This window comes from Camellia sinensis, chromosome 4, assembly GCF_055761805.1.
Source record: "Camellia sinensis isolate YWXY chromosome 4, ASM5576180v1, whole genome shotgun sequence".
NCBI classification, from domain to species: Eukaryota; Viridiplantae; Streptophyta; class Magnoliopsida; order Ericales; family Theaceae; genus Camellia; species Camellia sinensis.
In genome coordinates, this window is record NC_138964.1 from 92,870,276 (window position 1) to 92,889,298 (window position 19,023).

The following is a 19,023-nucleotide window of genomic DNA, read 5'->3' on the forward strand; positions in this document are numbered from 1 at the left end:
TCGAGCTCACAACACTGCACAACAAGATACTGGATGGATGTAATCTACGCTCGAGCGCCAACACCTCCGCTCGAGCGTACAGGCCAAAAATCTGGGCAACTAGTTTTGGTTTCTAAACTCAACCAACCTGTAACAAACCCGCTCAACACATCCTATAACTCAAATACAAAGTAAGAAAGGATGTAAACAAGATAATAAACAACTACCAACATCCACGGACACATGTCCGGATCACTATACAACAAGGGTAAACCTGGGATCGCTATAATTCACTCATTAATTTACTTGCAATTTACTGAGAATTTAAGGAGTAATTTATTGAGAATTTTCTGATTAATTTGCTTAGAATTTATTAGATAATTTACTAAGAATTTACAGGTAATTTAATGTGCTATTTTCTTGAAATTTACAGGGTAATTTTCTAATAATTTACTGAGTAATTTACTAAGTAATTGATCAAGAATTTTTCAAGAATTTACCGATAATTGACTGAGTAACTTACAGAGAATTTACCGAGTAATTTACTGGGAATTTACTTAGTAATTTGAAGATAAATTTAGTGAGTTATTCACCGAATAATTTACTATGAATTTACTTAGCAATTTATTTAGAATTTACTCAGTAAATTACTAAGACTTTATTGAAAATTTACTGAGTATTTACTGAGAATTTGTAAAGTAATTTTCTAGGAACTTACCAATCATTTACGAAGCAATTTACTGAGAATTTATCGAGTTATTTACCGCGAATTTACTATAACTTTAATGAGAATTTGCGGAGTAATTTGCTGAGTAATTTTTTGAGAATTTACTGTGAGTTTAATGAGTAATTTACTCGTAATTTATGGAGAATTTTCTTAGAATTTATTGAAAATTTTCAGAGTAATTTACGTTGAATTTATTGAGTAATTCACTGGGAATTTACCGATAATTAACTGGGTAATTTATAGAGAATTTATTGAAAATTTAACGAATACTTTATTGAGAATTTACAACCAGTTTACTGAGAATTTAACGAGAAATTTGCCGAGAAATTTTGAAAAAAATTTCTGTGAATTTACTGAGTAATTTACCAAAAATTTATACAAATTTTTTTCTGAATTTACAGACTGATTTACTCATAATTTACTGAGTAATTCACAAAAAAATTTATAATGATTTTCTAAGAATTTACACAGAATTTTCTAAGAATTTACTGAATAATTTTCTGAGAATTTTGCTTGTAATTTATTGAGAATTTTGCTCAGTGATTTAACGAGAATTTACTAACTAATTTACTAAGAATTTGCCGATAATTTACAGAGTAAGTTACAGAGAATTTACTGAATAATTTATTTAGAATTTACTGTGAATTGGCTACGAAATTTACTGATAAATTACTAAGTTCCTCACTCGGTAATTTAGTTGGAAATTACTAAGTAATTTATTGAGAATTTACTGAGTAAGTTACTAAGAATTTATTGATAATTTCGTTAGACGTCACGAATTAATTTATTGAGAATTTACTAAGTAATTTACTTACAATTTATGGAATAATTTACTGAGAACTTACAGGAAATTTACTAATTAATGTTCGAATAATTTACTGAGAATTAACAAAGTAATTTATGAATTTTTTTTTTGATAATTTTATGAGTAATTTACTATGAATTTACTGAGTAATTTATCAAGAATTTATACATAATTTATTGAGAATTTTCTTAGAATTTATTGAAAATTTTCTGAGTAATTTATTTAGAATTTATTAAATGATTAACTGAAAATTTACTGATAATTTATTGAGAATTTATGGAGTAATTTGCTGAATAATTTACTAAGAAATTACTTTGAATTTACCAAGAATTTATATAGAATTTTTTTGAGAATCTATTGCGTAATTTACTCAGAATTTACTGATTAATTCACAAAAAAAATTTCTTTCAATTTTTTGAGAATTTACTCAGAATTTTCTTGTAAATTACAAAGAATTTGCGGAATAATTTATAGAGAATTTTACGTCTAATTTACTGAGAAATTTTCTGAGTAATTTAGTGACAATTTACTAAGTAATTTTCTGAGTAATTAACTAAGAATTTACTAATAATTTATTGAGTAATTTACAGAGAATTTATCGAGTAATTTATTGACATTTTACTGAGAATTTACTAACTAATTTACTGATAAATTACTGAATAATTCACTCATTAATTTACTTGCAATTTACCGAGAATTTAAGGAGTAATTTATTGAGAATTTTCTGATTAATTTGCTTAGAATTTATTAGATAATTTACTAAGAATTTACAGGTAATTTAATGCGCTATTTTCTTGAAATTTACAGGGTAATTTTCTAATAATTTACTGAGTAATTTACTAAGTAATTGATCAAGAATTTTTCAAGAATTTACCGATAATTGACTGAGTAACTTACAGAGAATTTACCGAGTAATTTACTGGGAATTTACTTAGTAATTTGAAGATAAATTTAGTGAGTTATTCACCGAATAATTTACTATGAATTTACTTAGCAATTTATTTAGAATTTACTCAGTAAATTACTAAGACTTTATTGAAAATTTACTGAGTATTTACTGAGAATTTGTAAAGTAATTTTCTAGGAACTTACCAATCATTTACGAAGCAATTTACTGAGAATTTATCGAGTTATTTACCGCGAATTTACTATAACTTTAATGAGAATTTGCGGAGTAATTTGCTGAGTAATTTTTTGAGAATTTACTGTGAGTTTAATGAGTAATTTACTCGTAATTTATGGAGAATTTTCTTAGAATTTATTGAAAATTTTCAGAGTAATTTACGTTGAATTTATTGAGTAATTCACTGGGAATTTACCGATAATTAACTGGGTAATTTATAGAGAATTTATTGAAAATTTAACGAATACTTTATTGAGAATTTACAACCAGTTTACTGAGAATTTACCGAGAAATTTGCCGAGAAATTTTGAAAAAAATTTCTGTGAATTTACTGAGTAATTTACCAAAAATTTATACAAATTTTTTTCTGAATTTACAGACTGATTTACTCATAATTTACTGAGTAATTCACAAAAAAATTTATAATGATTTTCTAAGAATTTACACAGAATTTTCTAAGAATTTACTGAATAATTTTCTGAGAATTTTGCTTGTAATTTATTGAGAATTTTGCTCAGTGATTTAACGAGAATTTACTAACTAATTTACTAAGAATTTGCCGATAATTTACAGAGTAAGTTACAGAGAATTTACTGAATAATTTATTTAGAATTTACTGTGAATTGGCTACGAAATTTACTGATAAATTACTAAGTTCCTCACTCGGTAATTTAGTTGGAAATTACTAAGTAATTTATTGAGAATTTACTGAGTAAGTTACTAAGAATTTATTGATAATTTCGTTAGACGTCACGAATTAATTTATTGAGAATTTACTAAGTAATTTACTTACAATTTATGGAATAATTTACTGAGAACTTACAGGAAATTTACTAATTAATGTTCGAATAATTTACTGAGAATTAACAAAGTAATTTATGAATTTTTTTTTTGATAATTTTATGAGTAATTTACTATGAATTTACTGAGTAATTTATCAAGAATTTATACATAATTTATTGAGAATTTTCTTAGAATTTATTGAAAATTTTCTGAGTAATTTATTTAGAATTTATTAAATGATTAACTGAAAATTTACTGATAATTTATTGAGAATTTATGGAGTAATTTGCTGAATAATTTACTAAGAAATTACTTTGAATTTACCAAGAATTTATATAGAATTTTTTTGAGAATCTATTGCGTAATTTACTCAGAATTTACTGATTAATTCACAAAAAAAATTTCTTTCAATTTTTTGAGAATTTACTCAGAATTTTCTTGTAAATTACAAAGAATTTGCGGAATAATTTATAGAGAATTTTACGTCTAATTTACTGAGAAATTTTCTGAGTAATTTAGTGACAATTTACTAAGTAATTTTCTGAGTAATTAACTAAGAATTTACTAATAATTTATTGAGTAATTTACAGAGAATTTATCGAGTAATTTATTGACATTTTACTGAGAATTTACTAACTAATTTACTGATAAATTACTGAATAATTCACTCATTAATTTACTTGCAATTTACCGAGAATTTAAGGAGTAATTTATTGAGAATTTTCTGATTAATTTGCTTAGAATTTATTAGATAATTTACTAAGAATTTACAGGTAATTTAATGCGCTATTTTCTTGAAATTTACAGGGTAATTTTCTAATAATTTACTGAGTAATTTACTAAGTAATTGATCAAGAATTTTTCAAGAATTTACCGATAATTGACTGAGTAACTTACAGAGAATTTACCGAGTAATTTACTGGGAATTTACTTAGTAATTTGAAGATAAATTTAGTGAGTTATTCACCGAATAATTTACTATGAATTTACTTAGCAATTTATTTAGAATTTACTCAGTAAATTACTAAGACTTTATTGAAAATTTACTGAGTATTTACTGAGAATTTGTAAAGTAATTTTCTAGGAACTTACCAATCATTTACGAAGCAATTTACTGAGAATTTATCGAGTTATTTACCGCGAATTTACTATAACTTTAATGAGAATTTGCGGAGTAATTTGCTGAGTAATTTTTTGAGAATTTACTGTGAGTTTAATGAGTAATTTACTCGTAATTTATGGAGAATTTTCTTAGAATTTATTGAAAATTTTCAGAGTAATTTACGTTGAATTTATTGAGTAATTCACTGGGAATTTACCGATAATTAACTGGGTAATTTATAGAGAATTTATTGAAAATTTAACGAATACTTTATTGAGAATTTACAACCAGTTTACTGAGAATTTACCGAGAAATTTGCCGAGAAATTTTGAAAAAAATTTCTGTGAATTTACTGAGTAATTTACCAAAAATTTATACAAATTTTTTTCTGAATTTACAGACTGATTTACTCATAATTTACTGAGTAATTCACAAAAAAATTTATAATGATTTTCTAAGAATTTACACAGAATTTCTAAGAATTTACTGAATAATTTTCTGAGAATTTTGCTTGTAATTTATTGAGAATTTTGCTCAGTGATTTAACGAGAATTTACTAACTAATTTACTAAGAATTTGCCGATAATTTACAGAGTAAGTTACAGAGAATTTACTGAATAATTTATTTAGAATTTACTGTGAATTGGCTACGAAATTTACTGATAAATTACTAAGTTCCTCACTCGGTAATTTAGTTGGAAATTACTAAGTAATTTATTGAGAATTTACTGAGTAAGTTACTAAGAATTTATTGATAATTTCGTTAGACGTCACGAATTAATTTATTGAGAATTTACTAAGTAATTTACTTACAATTTATGGAATAATTTACTGAGAACTTACAGGAAATTTACTAATTAATGTTCGAATAATTTACTGAGAATTAACAAAGTAATTTATGAATTTTTTTTTTGATAATTTTATGAGTAATTTACTATGAATTTACTGAGTAATTTATCAAGAATTTATACATAATTTATTGAGAATTTTCTTAGAATTTATTGAAAATTTTCTGAGTAATTTATTTAGAATTTATTAAATGATTAACTGAAAATTTACTGATAATTTATTGAGAATTTATGGAGTAATTTGCTGAATAATTTACTAAGAAATTACTTTGAATTTACCAAGAATTTATATAGAATTTTTTTGAGAATCTATTGCGTAATTTACTCAGAATTTACTGATTAATTCACAAAAAAAATTTCTTTCAATTTTTTGAGAATTTACTCAGAATTTTCTTGTAAATTACAAAGAATTTGCGGAATAATTTATAGAGAATTTTACGTCTAATTTACTGAGAAATTTTCTGAGTAATTTAGTGACAATTTACTAAGTAATTTTCTGAGTAATTAACTAAGAATTTACTAATAATTTATTGAGTAATTTACAGAGAATTTATCGAGTAATTTATTGACATTTTACTGAGAATTTACTAACTAATTTACTGATAAATTACTGAATAATTCACTCATTAATTTACTTGCAATTTACCGAGAATTTAAGGAGTAATTTATTGAGAATTTTCTGATTAATTTGCTTAGAATTTATTAGATAATTTACTAAGAATTTACAGGTAATTTAATGCGCTATTTTCTTGAAATTTACAGGGTAATTTTCTAATAATTTACTGAGTAATTTACTAAGTAATTGATCAAGAATTTTTCAAGAATTTACCGATAATTGACTGAGTAACTTACAGAGAATTTACCGAGTAATTTACTGGGAATTTACTTAGTAATTTGAAGATAAATTTAGTGAGTTATTCACCGAATAATTTACTATGAATTTACTTAGCAATTTATTTAGAATTTACTCAGTAAATTACTAAGACTTTATTGAAAATTTACTGAGTATTTACTGAGAATTTGTAAAGTAATTTTCTAGGAACTTACCAATCATTTACGAAGCAATTTACTGAGAATTTATCGAGTTATTTACCGCGAATTTACTATAACTTTAATGAGAATTTGCGGAGTAATTTGCTGAGTAATTTTTTGAGAATTTACTGTGAGTTTAATGAGTAATTTACTCGTAATTTATGGAGAATTTTCTTAGAATTTATTGAAAATTTTCAGAGTAATTTACGTTGAATTTATTGAGTAATTCACTGGGAATTTACCGATAATTAACTGGGTAATTTATAGAGAATTTATTGAAAATTTAACGAATACTTTATTGAGAATTTACAACCAGTTTACTGAGAATTTACCGAGAAATTTGCCGAGAAATTTTGAAAAAAATTTCTGTGAATTTACTGAGTAATTTACCAAAAATTTATACAAATTTTTTTCTGAATTTACAGACTGATTTACTCATAATTTACTGAGTAATTCACAAAAAAATTTATAATGATTTTCTAAGAATTTACACAGAATTTTCTAAGAATTTACTGAATAATTTTCTGAGAATTTTGCTTGTAATTTATTGAGAATTTTGCTCAGTGATTTAACGAGAATTTACTAACTAATTTACTAAGAATTTGCCGATAATTTACAGAGTAAGTTACAGAGAATTTACTGAATAATTTATTTAGAATTTACTGTGAATTGGCTACGAAATTTACTGATAAATTACTAAGTTCCTCACTCGGTAATTTAGTTGGAAATTACTAAGTAATTTATTGAGAATTTACTGAGTAAGTTACTAAGAATTTATTGATAATTTCGTTAGACGTCACGAATTAATTTATTGAGAATTTACTAAGTAATTTACTTACAATTTATGGAATAATTTACTGAGAACTTACAGGAAATTTACTAATTAATGTTCGAATAATTTACTGAGAATTAACAAAGTAATTTATGAATTTTTTTTTTGATAATTTTATGAGTAATTTACTATGAATTTACTGAGTAATTTATCAAGAATTTATACATAATTTATTGAGAATTTTCTTAGAATTTATTGAAAATTTTCTGAGTAATTTATTTAGAATTTATTAAATGATTAACTGAAAATTTACTGATAATTTATTGAGAATTTATGGAGTAATTTGCTGAATAATTTACTAAGAAATTACTTTGAATTTACCAAGAATTTATATAGAATTTTTTTGAGAATCTATTGCGTAATTTACTCAGAATTTACTGATTAATTCACAAAAAAAATTTCTTTCAATTTTTTGAGAATTTACTCAGAATTTTCTTGTAAATTACAAAGAATTTGCGGAATAATTTATAGAGAATTTTACGTCTAATTTACTGAGAAATTTTCTGAGTAATTTAGTGACAATTTACTAAGTAATTTTCTGAGTAATTAACTAAGAATTTACTAATAATTTATTGAGTAATTTACAGAGAATTTATCGAGTAATTTATTGACATTTTACTGAGAATTTACTAACTAATTTACTGATAAATTACTGAATAATTCACTCATTAATTTACTTGCAATTTACCGAGAATTTAAGGAGTAATTTATTGAGAATTTTCTGATTAATTTGCTTAGAATTTATTAGATAATTTACTAAGAATTTACAGGTAATTTAATGCGCTATTTTCTTGAAATTTACAGGGTAATTTTCTAATAATTTACTGAGTAATTTACTAAGTAATTGATCAAGAATTTTTCAAGAATTTACCGATAATTGACTGAGTAACTTACAGAGAATTTACCGAGTAATTTACTGGGAATTTACTTAGTAATTTGAAGATAAATTTAGTGAGTTATTCACCGAATAATTTACTATGAATTTACTTAGCAATTTATTTAGAATTTACTCAGTAAATTACTAAGACTTTATTGAAAATTTACTGAGTATTTACTGAGAATTTGTAAAGTAATTTTCTAGGAACTTACCAATCATTTACGAAGCAATTTACTGAGAATTTATCGAGTTATTTACCGCGAATTTACTATAACTTTAATGAGAATTTGCGGAGTAATTTGCTGAGTAATTTTTTGAGAATTTACTGTGAGTTTAATGAGTAATTTACTCGTAATTTATGGAGAATTTTCTTAGAATTTATTGAAAATTTTCAGAGTAATTTACGTTGAATTTATTGAGTAATTCACTGGGAATTTACCGATAATTAACTGGGTAATTTATAGAGAATTTATTGAAAATTTAACGAATACTTTATTGAGAATTTACAACCAGTTTACTGAGAATTTACCGAGAAATTTGCCGAGAAATTTTGAAAAAAATTTCTGTGAATTTACTGAGTAATTTACCAAAAATTTATACAAATTTTTTTCTGAATTTACAGACTGATTTACTCATAATTTACTGAGTAATTCACAAAAAAATTTATAATGATTTTCTAAGAATTTACACAGAATTTTCTAAGAATTTACTGAATAATTTTCTGAGAATTTTGCTTGTAATTTATTGAGAATTTTGCTCAGTGATTTAACGAGAATTTACTAACTAATTTACTAAGAATTTGCCGATAATTTACAGAGTAAGTTACAGAGAATTTACTGAATAATTTATTTAGAATTTACTGTGAATTGGCTACGAAATTTACTGATAAATTACTAAGTTCCTCACTCGGTAATTTAGTTGGAAATTACTAAGTAATTTATTGAGAATTTACTGAGTAAGTTACTAAGAATTTATTGATAATTTCGTTAGACGTCACGAATTAATTTATTGAGAATTTACTAAGTAATTTACTTACAATTTATGGAATAATTTACTGAGAACTTACAGGAAATTTACTAATTAATGTTCGAATAATTTACTGAGAATTAACAAAGTAATTTATGAATTTTTTTTTTGATAATTTTATGAGTAATTTACTATGAATTTACTGAGTAATTTATCAAGAATTTATACATAATTTATTGAGAATTTTCTTAGAATTTATTGAAAATTTTCTGAGTAATTTATTTAGAATTTATTAAATGATTAACTGAAAATTTACTGATAATTTATTGAGAATTTATGGAGTAATTTGCTGAATAATTTACTAAGAAATTACTTTGAATTTACCAAGAATTTATATAGAATTTTTTTGAGAATCTATTGCGTAATTTACTCAGAATTTACTGATTAATTCACAAAAAAAATTTCTTTCAATTTTTTGAGAATTTACTCAGAATTTTCTTGTAAATTACAAAGAATTTGCGGAATAATTTATAGAGAATTTTACGTCTAATTTACTGAGAAATTTTCTGAGTAATTTAGTGACAATTTACTAAGTAATTTTCTGAGTAATTAACTAAGAATTTACTAATAATTTATTGAGTAATTTACAGAGAATTTATCGAGTAATTTATTGACATTTTACTGAGAATTTACTAACTAATTTACTGATAAATTACTGAATAATTCACTCATTAATTTACTTGCAATTTACCGAGAATTTAAGGAGTAATTTATTGAGAATTTTCTGATTAATTTGCTTAGAATTTATTAGATAATTTACTAAGAATTTACAGGTAATTTAATGCGCTATTTTCTTGAAATTTACAGGGTAATTTTCTAATAATTTACTGAGTAATTTACTAAGTAATTGATCAAGAATTTTTCAAGAATTTACCGATAATTGACTGAGTAACTTACAGAGAATTTACCGAGTAATTTACTGGGAATTTACTTAGTAATTTGAAGATAAATTTAGTGAGTTATTCACCGAATAATTTACTATGAATTTACTTAGCAATTTATTTAGAATTTACTCAGTAAATTACTAAGACTTTATTGAAAATTTACTGAGTATTTACTGAGAATTTGTAAAGTAATTTTCTAGGAACTTACCAATCATTTACGAAGCAATTTACTGAGAATTTATCGAGTTATTTACCGCGAATTTACTATAACTTTAATGAGAATTTGCGGAGTAATTTGCTGAGTAATTTTTTGAGAATTTACTGTGAGTTTAATGAGTAATTTACTCGTAATTTATGGAGAATTTTCTTAGAATTTATTGAAAATTTTCAGAGTAATTTACGTTGAATTTATTGAGTAATTCACTGGGAATTTACCGATAATTAACTGGGTAATTTATAGAGAATTTATTGAAAATTTAACGAATACTTTATTGAGAATTTACAACCAGTTTACTGAGAATTTACCGAGAAATTTGCCGAGAAATTTTGAAAAAAATTTCTGTGAATTTACTGAGTAATTTACCAAAAATTTATACAAATTTTTTTCTGAATTTACAGACTGATTTACTCATAATTTACTGAGTAATTCACAAAAAAATTTATAATGATTTTCTAAGAATTTACACAGAATTTTCTAAGAATTTACTGAATAATTTTCTGAGAATTTTGCTTGTAATTTATTGAGAATTTTGCTCAGTGATTTAACGAGAATTTACTAACTAATTTACTAAGAATTTGCCGATAATTTACAGAGTAAGTTACAGAGAATTTACTGAATAATTTATTTAGAATTTACTGTGAATTGGCTACGAAATTTACTGATAAATTACTAAGTTCCTCACTCGGTAATTTAGTTGGAAATTACTAAGTAATTTATTGAGAATTTACTGAGTAAGTTACTAAGAATTTATTGATAATTTCGTTAGACGTCACGAATTAATTTATTGAGAATTTACTAAGTAATTTACTTACAATTTATGGAATAATTTACTGAGAACTTACAGGAAATTTACTAATTAATGTTCGAATAATTTACTGAGAATTAACAAAGTAATTTATGAATTTTTTTTTTGATAATTTTATGAGTAATTTACTATGAATTTACTGAGTAATTTATCAAGAATTTATACATAATTTATTGAGAATTTTCTTAGAATTTATTGAAAATTTTCTGAGTAATTTATTTAGAATTTATTAAATGATTAACTGAAAATTTACTGATAATTTATTGAGAATTTATGGAGTAATTTGCTGAATAATTTACTAAGAAATTACTTTGAATTTACCAAGAATTTATATAGAATTTTTTTGAGAATCTATTGCGTAATTTACTCAGAATTTACTGATTAATTCACAAAAAAAATTTCTTTCAATTTTTTGAGAATTTACTCAGAATTTTCTTGTAAATTACAAAGAATTTGCGGAATAATTTATAGAGAATTTTACGTCTAATTTACTGAGAAATTTTCTGAGTAATTTAGTGACAATTTACTAAGTAATTTTCTGAGTAATTAACTAAGAATTTACTAATAATTTATTGAGTAATTTACAGAGAATTTATCGAGTAATTTATTGACATTTTACTGAGAATTTACTAACTAATTTACTGATAAATTACTGAATAATTCACTCATTAATTTACTTGCAATTTACCGAGAATTTAAGGAGTAATTTATTGAGAATTTTCTGATTAATTTGCTTAGAATTTATTAGATAATTTACTAAGAATTTACAGGTAATTTAATGCGCTATTTTCTTGAAATTTACAGGGTAATTTTCTAATAATTTACTGAGTAATTTACTAAGTAATTGATCAAGAATTTTTCAAGAATTTACCGATAATTGACTGAGTAACTTACAGAGAATTTACCGAGTAATTTACTGGGAATTTACTTAGTAATTTGAAGATAAATTTAGTGAGTTATTCACCGAATAATTTACTATGAATTTACTTAGCAATTTATTTAGAATTTACTCAGTAAATTACTAAGACTTTATTGAAAATTTACTGAGTATTTACTGAGAATTTGTAAAGTAATTTTCTAGGAACTTACCAATCATTTACGAAGCAATTTACTGAGAATTTATCGAGTTATTTACCGCGAATTTACTATAACTTTAATGAGAATTTGCGGAGTAATTTGCTGAGTAATTTTTTGAGAATTTACTGTGAGTTTAATGAGTAATTTACTCGTAATTTATGGAGAATTTTCTTAGAATTTATTGAAAATTTTCAGAGTAATTTACGTTGAATTTATTGAGTAATTCACTGGGAATTTACCGATAATTAACTGGGTAATTTATAGAGAATTTATTGAAAATTTAACGAATACTTTATTGAGAATTTACAACCAGTTTACTGAGAATTTAACGAGAAATTTGCCGAGAAATTTTGAAAAAAATTTCTGTGAATTTACTGAGTAATTTACCAAAAATTTATACAAATTTTTTTCTGAATTTACAGACTGATTTACTCATAATTTACTGAGTAATTCACAAAAAAATTTATAATGATTTTCTAAGAATTTACACAGAATTTTCTAAGAATTTACTGAATAATTTTCTGAGAATTTTGCTTGTAATTTATTGAGAATTTTGCTCAGTGATTTAACGAGAATTTACTAACTAATTTACTAAGAATTTGCCGATAATTTACAGAGTAAGTTACAGAGAATTTACTGAATAATTTATTTAGAATTTACTGTGAATTGGCTACGAAATTTACTGATAAATTACTAAGTTCCTCACTCGGTAATTTAGTTGGAAATTACTAAGTAATTTATTGAGAATTTACTGAGTAAGTTACTAAGAATTTATTGATAATTTCGTTAGACGTCACGAATTAATTTATTGAGAATTTACTAAGTAATTTACTTACAATTTATGGAATAATTTACTGAGAACTTACAGGAAATTTACTAATTAATGTTCGAATAATTTACTGAGAATTAACAAAGTAATTTATGAATTTTTTTTTTGATAATTTTATGAGTAATTTACTATGAATTTACTGAGTAATTTATCAAGAATTTATACATAATTTATTGAGAATTTTCTTAGAATTTATTGAAAATTTTCTGAGTAATTTATTTAGAATTTATTAAATGATTAACTGAAAATTTACTGATAATTTATTGAGAATTTATGGAGTAATTTGCTGAATAATTTACTAAGAAATTACTTTGAATTTACCAAGAATTTATATAGAATTTTTTTGAGAATCTATTGCGTAATTTACTCAGAATTTACTGATTAATTCACAAAAAAAATTTCTTTCAATTTTTTGAGAATTTACTCAGAATTTTCTTGTAAATTACAAAGAATTTGCGGAATAATTTATAGAGAATTTTACGTCTAATTTACTGAGAAATTTTCTGAGTAATTTAGTGACAATTTACTAAGTAATTTTCTGAGTAATTAACTAAGAATTTACTAATAATTTATTGAGTAATTTACAGAGAATTTATCGAGTAATTTATTGACATTTTACTGAGAATTTACTAACTAATTTACTGATAAATTACTGAATAATTCACTCATTAATTTACTTGCAATTTACCGAGAATTTAAGGAGTAATTTATTGAGAATTTTCTGATTAATTTGCTTAGAATTTATTAGATAATTTACTAAGAATTTACAGGTAATTTAATGCGCTATTTTCTTGAAATTTACAGGGTAATTTTCTAATAATTTACTGAGTAATTTACTAAGTAATTGATCAAGAATTTTTCAAGAATTTACCGATAATTGACTGAGTAACTTACAGAGAATTTACCGAGTAATTTACTGGGAATTTACTTAGTAATTTGAAGATAAATTTAGTGAGTTATTCACCGAATAATTTACTATGAATTTACTTAGCAATTTATTTAGAATTTACTCAGTAAATTACTAAGACTTTATTGAAAATTTACTGAGTATTTACTGAGAATTTGTAAAGTAATTTTCTAGGAACTTACCAATCATTTACGAAGCAATTTACTGAGAATTTATCGAGTTATTTACCGCGAATTTACTATAACTTTAATGAGAATTTGCGGAGTAATTTGCTGAGTAATTTTTTGAGAATTTACTGTGAGTTTAATGAGTAATTTACTCGTAATTTATGGAGAATTTTCTTAGAATTTATTGAAAATTTTCAGAGTAATTTACGTTGAATTTATTGAGTAATTCACTGGGAATTTACCGATAATTAACTGGGTAATTTATAGAGAATTTATTGAAAATTTAACGAATACTTTATTGAGAATTTACAACCAGTTTACTGAGAATTTACCGAGAAATTTGCCGAGAAATTTTGAAAAAAATTTCTGTGAATTTACTGAGTAATTTACCAAAAATTTATACAAATTTTTTTCTGAATTTACAGACTGATTTACTCATAATTTACTGAGTAATTCACAAAAAAATTTATAATGATTTTCTAAGAATTTACACAGAATTTTCTAAGAATTTACTGAATAATTTTCTGAGAATTTTGCTTGTAATTTATTGAGAATTTTGCTCAGTGATTTAACGAGAATTTACTAACTAATTTACTAAGAATTTGCCGATAATTTACAGAGTAAGTTACAGAGAATTTACTGAATAATTTATTTAGAATTTACTGTGAATTGGCTACGAAATTTACTGATAAATTACTAAGTTCCTCACTCGGTAATTTAGTTGGAAATTACTAAGTAATTTATTGAGAATTTACTGAGTAAGTTACTAAGAATTTATTGATAATTTCGTTAGACGTCACGAATTAATTTATTGAGAATTTACTAAGTAATTTACTTACAATTTATGGAATAATTTACTGAGAACTTACAGGAAATTTACTAATTAATGTTCGAATAATTTACTGAGAATTAACAAAGTAATTTATGAATTTTTTTTTTGATAATTTTATGAGTAATTTACTATGAATTTACTGAGTAATTTATCAAGAATTTATACATAATTTATTGAGAATTTTCTTAGAATTTATTGAAAATTTTCTGAGTAATTTATTTAGAATTTATTAAATGATTAACTGAAAATTTACTGATAATTTATTGAGAATTTATGGAGTAATTTGCTGAATAATTTACTAAGAAATTACTTTGAATTTACCAAGAATTTATATAGAATTTTTTTGAGAATCTATTGCGTAATTTACTCAGAATTTACTGATTAATTCACAAAAAAAATTTCTTTCAATTTTTTGAGAATTTACTCAGAATTTTCTTGTAAATTACAAAGAATTTGCGGAATAATTTATAGAGAATTTTACGTCTAATTTACTGAGAAATTTTCTGAGTAATTTAGTGACAATTTACTAAGTAATTTTCTGAGTAATTAACTAAGAATTTACTAATAATTTATTGAGTAATTTACAGAGAATTTATCGAGTAATTTATTGACATTTTACTGAGAATTTACTAACTAATTTACTGATAAATTACTGAATAATTCACTCATTAATTTACTTGCAATTTACCGAGAATTTAAGGAGTAATTTATTGAGAATTTTCTGATTAATTTGCTTAGAATTTATTAGATAATTTACTAAGAATTTACAGGTAATTTAATGCGCTATTTTCTTGAAATTTACAGGGTAATTTTCTAATAATTTACTGAGTAATTTACTAAGTAATTGATCAAGAATTTTTCAAGAATTTACCGATAATTGACTGAGTAACTTACAGAGAATTTACCGAGTAATTTACTGGGAATTTACTTAGTAATTTGAAGATAAATTTAGTGAGTTATTCACCGAATAATTTACTATGAATTTACTTAGCAATTTATTTAGAATTTACTCAGTAAATTACTAAGACTTTATTGAAAATTTACTGAGTATTTACTGAGAATTTGTAAAGTAATTTTCTAGGAACTTACCAATCATTTACGAAGCAATTTACTGAGAATTTATCGAGTTATTTACCGCGAATTTACTATAACTTTAATGAGAATTTGCGGAGTAATTTGCTGAGTAATTTTTTGAGAATTTACTGTGAGTTTAATGAGTAATTTACTCGTAATTTATGGAGAATTTTCTTAGAATTTATTGAAAATTTTCAGAGTAATTTACGTTGAATTTATTGAGTAATTCACTGGGAATTTACCGATAATTAACTGGGTAATTTATAGAGAATTTATTGAAAATTTAACGAATACTTTATTGAGAATTTACAACCAGTTTACTGAGAATTTACCGAGAAATTTGCCGAGAAATTTTGAAAAAAATTTCTGTGAATTTACTGAGTAATTTACCAAAAATTTATACAAATTTTTTTCTGAATTTACAGACTGATTTACTCATAATTTACTGAGTAATTCACAAAAAAATTTATAATGATTTTCTAAGAATTTACACAGAATTTTCTAAGAATTTACTGAATAATTTTCTGAGAATTTTGCTTGTAATTTATTGAGAATTTTGCTCAGTGATTTAACGAGAATTTACTAACTAATTTACTAAGAATTTGCCGATAATTTACAGAGTAAGTTACAGAGAATTTACTGAATAATTTATTTAGAATTTACTGTGAATTGGCTACGAAATTTACTGATAAATTACTAAGTTCCTCACTCGGTAATTTAGTTGGAAATTACTAAGTAATTTATTGAGAATTTACTGAGTAAGTTACTAAGAATTTATTGATAATTTCGTTAGACGTCACGAATTAATTTATTGAGAATTTACTAAGTAATTTACTTACAATTTATGGAATAATTTACTGAGAACTTACAGGAAATTTACTAATTAATGTTCGAATAATTTACTGAGAATTAACAAAGTAATTTATGAATTTTTTTTTTGATAATTTTATGAGTAATTTACTATGAATTTACTGAGTAATTTATCAAGAATTTATACATAATTTATTGAGAATTTTCTTAGAATTTATTGAAAATTTTCTGAGTAATTTATTTAGAATTTATTAAATGATTAACTGAAAATTTACTGATAATTTATTGAGAATTTATGGAGTAATTTGCTGAATAATTTACTAAGAAATTACTTTGAATTTACCAAGAATTTATATAGAATTTTTTTGAGAATCTATTGCGTAATTTACTCAGAATTTACTGATTAATTCACAAAAAAAATTTCTTTCAATTTTTTGAGAATTTACTCAGAATTTTCTTGTAAATTACAAAGAATTTGCGGAATAATTTATAGAGAATTTTACGTCTAATTTACTGAGAAATTTTCTGAGTAATTTAGTGACAATTTACTAAGTAATTTTCTGAGTAATTAACTAAGAATTTACTAATAATTTATTGAGTAATTTACAGAGAATTTATCGAGTAATTTATTGACATTTTACTGAGAATTTACTAACTAATTTACTGATAAATTACTGAATAATTCACTCATTAATTTACTTGCAATTTACCGAGAATTTAAGGAGTAATTTATTGAGAATTTTCTGATTAATTTGCTTAGAATTTATTAGATAATTTACTAAGAATTTACAGGTAATTTAATGCGCTATTTTCTTGAAATTTACAGGGTAATTTTCTAATAATTTACTGAGTAATTTACTAAGTAATTGATCAAGAATTTTTCAAGAATTTACCGATAATTGACTGAGTAACTTACAGAGAATTTACCGAGTAATTTACTGGGAATTTACTTAGTAATTTGAAGATAAATTTAGTGAGTTATTCACCGAATAATTTACTATGAATTTACTTAGCAATTTATTTAGAATTTACTCAGTAAATTACTAAGACTTTATTGAAAATTTACTGAGTATTTACTGAGAATTTGTAAAGTAATTTTCTAGGAACTTACCAATCATTTACGAAGCAATTTACTGAGAATTTATCGAGTTATTTACCGCGAATTTACTATAACTTTAATGAGAATTTGCGGAGTAATTTGCTGAGTAATTTTTTGAGAATTTACTGTGAGTTTAATGAGTAATTTACTCGTAATTTATGGAGAATTTTCTTAGAATTTATTGAAAATTTTCAGAGTAATTTACGTTGAATTTATTGAGTAATTCACTGGGAATTTACCGATAATTAACTGGGTAATTTATAGAGAATTTATTGAAAATTTAACGAATACTTTATTGAGAATTTACAACCAGTTTACTGAGAATTTACCGAGAAATTTGCCGAGAAATTTTGAAAAAAATTTCTGTGAATTTACTGAGTAATTTACCAAAAATTTATACAAATTTTTTTCTGAATTTACAGACTGATTTACTCATAATTTACTGAGTAATTCACAAAAAAATTTATAATGATTTTCTAAGAATTTACACAGAATTTTCTAAGAATTTACTGAATAATTTTCTGAGAATTTTGCTTGTAATTTATTGAGAATTTTGCTCAGTGATTTAACGAGAATTTACTAACTAATTTACTAAGAATTTGCCGATAATTTACAGAGTAAGTTACAGAGAATTTACTGAATAATTTATTTAGAATTTACTGTGAATTGGCTACGAAATTTACTGATAAATTACTAAGTTCCTCACTCGGTAATTTAGTTGGAAATTACTAAGTAATTTATTGAGAATTTACTGAGTAAGTTACTAAGAATTTATTGATAATTTCGTTAGACGTCACGAATTAATTTATTGAGAATTTACTAAGTAATTTACTTACAATTTATGGAATAATTTACTGAGAACTTACAGGAAATTTACTAATTAATGTTCGAATAATTTACTGAGAATTAACAAAGTAATTTATGAATTTTTTTTTTGATAATTTTATGAGTAATTTACTATGAATTTACTGAGTAATTTATCAAGAATTTATACATAATTTATTGAGAATTTTCTTAGAATTTATTGAAAATTTTCTGAGTAATTTATTTAGAATTTATTAAATGATTAACTGAAAATTTACTGATAATTTATTGAGAATTTATGGAGTAATTTGCTGAATAATTTACTAAGAAATTACTTTGAATTTACCAAGAATTTATATAGAATTTTTTTGAGAATCTATT